We start from the raw sequence: 4751 nt of genomic DNA on the forward strand, positions 1-4751 counted from the left end.
TGTCTGACAAAACCAATGCACTATTGTAAAGTACAATATAAATAAATAAAGTGACTGTAAACAAAGAAACAGAAAAGAGTTTCTCTTCAGAAATAAAATGTTCAGAATTGATTTTCATACTGAGGGAAGGCCTTTTCACCTACTAAGTATTAGTGAACATTCTGGCTAGATATAGTTTTGCTTGAACTTTATGCTAGACAGCCTATTTTTGACCTGGGAAACACATATTGTACATCTGCTTTAACCATGGAGGAGAGTCACTGGGTATTCACTGGAATGGGAAAGTAAAAATCTGTTGCAGTTGTCTTTCATCAGTGTACCCTCTGGGGAAGTCAGGATATGAAAATGAGATTGTGCATTTCTGTGCTTTGGAGTTATGTGTTCCTAGTTAGTGAAGATAATTAAGAAGTGTAATGATTCCAGATTCTCGCCTAGGAAAACACTAACATCACTCTTGTCAGACCTGTATTTTGTGGTTAACAGGATCCTTTTCCCACGAGATATGTTTCATTCATGTACTTTCAACTTTAAAGAATTTTCTCTGTGTCCTGGCTCTGCCCCTACAGCTTCAGAACACTCCTCTTTAAACTGTACGGAAGACCATTTCCCAGGCTATGGTTCTTGAGTTTATTTTTATTTTTCTCCTAATTTTATTATGTATAATTTATTGGGTATTTTTATTATTATGGCATAATTTTCTTCAAACTTCGTACTGAAAGTTGTCTCCTATTTAATCATGACATGTGATCAGTGAGTCCACATACTAAGGAATGACAATTGGCACTTTTTAGCAGAAACCAGGGCTTCCCTGGGAGGTAAGCTGCCTAAGAATCTGATGCAATGCAGGAGACCCCAATTTGATTTCTGGTTTGGGAGGATGCTCTGGAGAAGCAACAGGCCACTCCCTCCAGGGTTCTTTAGGTTTCCCTGGTGGTTTAGATAGCAAACAATCCATCTGCTATGAGAGAGCCACTGGAAGAGTGGCCTAACAACCCACTCCAGTATTCTTGCCTGAAGAACACCCATGGACAGAGGAGCTTGATGGGCTATATTCCAGACACTCACAAAGAACCAGACATGACTGTGAGTATGAGCAGACCAGAAACCAAAATATATTTTTAAGATATCCTTGAAAACCTTGAAATTTGGAAGTGTTCCTTAGAAAGAGCATGTTAACCCTGAAAAAAAAAGAAAAAACCACCATAAAGCAATGAACTTTACTGCTCTCTTTTCCCTATAAGATCAGAAGAGAAATGGAGTGTCATTTCCCTTTTTAGAAGCTAGTTGTTCTAGTAGAAGCTATGAAATGATTAAATAAATTATTGAAACCTACTGAAATGCTGCTTTCAAATAAATAAATAAATAAATAAAATCCAATTCAAGACGGATACCAAAGCAAGAACATAATCGATATCACTTGCTGTTGTGAGACATGGCTTCAAAAGAGAACCAAATTAATGTATATAATGACTGGCTAAATTCTCTGGCAATACGTTATAAAAACTTGCAGTCAACATTGAAAGGGATTTTTACACACAATAAAATAAAAATGCCTTTTACTTATGCATACTTCTTATAATCAAAAGCACTGACTACTTTTCAGACATTCCAGGCCAAGGACATTTAAACAAACTACCTACTTTATCTGCCAAAACAACACTGCTAGGCCCTTCTCCTTCTGCACTCAAGCTTTCCCAGCATCAGGGTCTTTTCCTATAGTTGGCTCTTTGCATCGGGTGGCGAAAGTACCAGAGTTTCAGCTTCAGCAAAAGTACTTCCAATGAATATTCAGGGCTGATTTCCATCAGGATTGACTGCTTTGATCTCCTTGCAGTCCAAGGGACTCGCAAGAGTCTTCTCCAACACCACAGTTCAAAATCATCAATGATTCCATGCGCAACTTCCCGTATAGTCCAACTCTCCCATCCATACATGAGTAATGGAAACTCCATAGGTATGACCTGATAGACCATTAATTGCAAAGTAATGCCTCTGCTTTTGCATATGCTCTTTAGGTGGTTGCAGCTTTTCTTCATAGGATCTAGCACCTTTTAATTCCGCGGCTGCCCTCACCATCTGCAGTGATTTTGGAGCCCGAGAAAATAAAGTCTATCACTGTTTCCATTTTTCCTCATGATTTCCCTATTTCATGTGAAGTCACGGGGCCAGATGCCATGATCTTCATTTTTTCAACATTGAGTTTTAAGCAAGGTTCTTCACTCTCTTCTTTCTTTCCATCAATATGCTCTTTATTTATTCTCCGCTTTCTGTCATATTTGTGGTGTCAACTGCAAATCTGTGGTTATTGATAGTTCTCCAAGCAATCTTGATTCTAGTTGGGCTTCATCCAGCCTGGCATTTCACATGACGTGCTGAATATAAGTTAAATAAGCCACATGACAATATACAGCCTTGATGTGCTCCTTTCCCATTTTGAAGCTAGCGCATTGTTCTATGTCCAAGTGTTGCTTCTTGACATGCCTACAGATTTCTCAGCAGGCAGCTAAAGAGGTCTGGTATTTGCATCTTTCCAGGAATTTCCCATAGCTTGTTGTCATCCACACAGTCAAAACCTTTGGCATAGTCCAAATCAGAAGTCGATGTTTTTCTTGAACTCCTGTAGGAGCTCTAGCTGAACTCCATCTCCTTCCTCGAGAGCCGCCTGCACCGGGTGCTCAGGTAAGGCATGGCGCCAGCTCCGTAGACCAGAATGGGCCTCTCTCTTTCGTTACCGTCAGGACGTGTAATCTGTGCCTGCTGTGGACATTGCCAGGGTGCCCGGGTCACTCGAAAGTCCTCACGATGCTGCCGCTCTGTCCCCGGGCTTCTTGTCAGGTCACCTTCCTGACTAGGGTCAGAGGTGTGGCCTAGGTTAGATGCTGTCAAAGCGGACTTCTTTCTGGGAGTCCGCACGGTGGCGGTCAGGTGTGATACCCTTGGGAATTCTTTCCGAGAGAATGATGTCTTAGCTGAGGTGATTACAAATAATTAAGCAAGGAGGACATTGGTCCATCAGGCGTGAAGTTTGAAGTCCGAAGTTCTGTTTCTCCCTCCCACCTGCCACATTTCTCCTGAGCTGTTTTAGGCTCCAGGTGAGCTGTGGAAAGTAGGTGATTCTCGAGATGACAAGGAGGGACCGTGAGGGGAAATTGCAGCTCCTAAGCAGTCCAGAGAAGATAAAAAGTTACATAAGCATCATTGCTGAAGTGGCTCCAATCTAAGTCCAAATTGCAATTCTTGTTTTCCTCTAAGACTTCTGACTACATAGGAAATTCTCAATAGCAGGTTGTTGCTCTGCCTTGAACACAGTGATAAAAGCTGAGAGGATGCGGCCTAGTCTGTCTGTATGAATGCGTTGCATTGATTCCCTCTTTGGTAGCTGAACTAAGTGTCCAGGAGTGAACATCACTAGAGGGAACCTTCTTCCAAGGGGCCCTCACCCAGGCCCTGGACTGGAGCATTTTCCCCAGTGGATTCAGCAGATGCAAATCCTCCATCTCATACCCTGGCGGGGCCAAAATGGGTTCACTGTGCAAAATCAGCCCCAGAGTCCTGGGTGATATTCACCCGCAGTCCACCTGGAGCCTCTGGGACCCACCAGCCCATGCCCGTTTTCCCACTGCTCAGCCGTGTCTGACTCTTTGGGACTCCATGGATTGTAGGCTGCCAGGCTTCTCTGCCTATGGAATTCTTCAGCTGAGAATACTACAGTGGGTAACAGATCTCTTTTCCGGGAGACCTTCTCAACCCAGGGATTGAACTTGGGTCTCCTGCATTGCATGCACGACTGAGCAGCCAGGCGAGCCTCCAGTTGCTAAGAGACAACCCAACATCCCCGAATCCATTGTCCAAATGTGCATTTATGTCGCTCATATCCCCACACGTTTTATTCTGTTTTTACATGAATAAACACTTTCACACACAAATATTTACTCAAAGGCTGCTGGAAATCTATTCCCGATCGTCCAAAAGTGTCACTGATGAGTTCAGTATTTCAGTGTTGAGTGTAACTTGGCATTTTTCTTCTTGGTGTCATTCATCTGTAACTTTTTTTTTTAAATAAAACCTTATTCCTGAGGCATTTAGCTTAATCCAAATGGTAAAGATAAAATTTCCTCCAAATCCTAGTTCTCTGCCAACCTGGCCGTACTAAGGCTTTTAACTAATTCTCTTTTTCCACGAGAGCTCTTTACTGAGACCAAGTCCTCTTAGAGTCAGAGGAGATTTAGCAGCTAAACCAAACAACAGCACCCGTTCAGAGTGGTGGGCTCCAACTATACCACTTTTTGTGACCGAGAAGCTGCGACCGGCATGGACCACCAAAATTTGGCTATAGTAATGTCCTGGAAATTAGCATTGCCTTGGTTTGAGATTTCCTGGTGACTCAGGTGGTAAAGAGTCCACCTGCAATGCAGGAGGCTCAGAATTCAGTCCCTGAATCAGGAAGATCCCCTGGAAGAAGGGAGTGGCAACACTCCAGTATTCTTTCCTGGAGAGTTCCATAGAGGAGCCTGCTGGGTTAGAGTACATGAAGTCATAAAGCATCAGATAGGACTGACTAACACGTTCACGTCACCTTTAATCCTGTAGGTAAGCAGGTGGTGCAAGTCGTCGTTGGTTGAGTTTCTCAATGTGTCATGATCCCATGTTTTGGTCCCTCTCTGTTGCACCCTTGCATTGAAGCTACAAAACCATCCCTTTATGATTTCTTACTCAGGGAATTCGAACTGAGGGAAGAAGCAGCAAGAAGC

The sequence above is a fragment of the Ovis aries genome, chromosome Y, assembly GCF_016772045.2.
Source record: "Ovis aries strain OAR_USU_Benz2616 breed Rambouillet chromosome Y, ARS-UI_Ramb_v3.0, whole genome shotgun sequence".
Classification (NCBI taxonomy): Eukaryota; Metazoa; Chordata; class Mammalia; order Artiodactyla; family Bovidae; genus Ovis; species Ovis aries.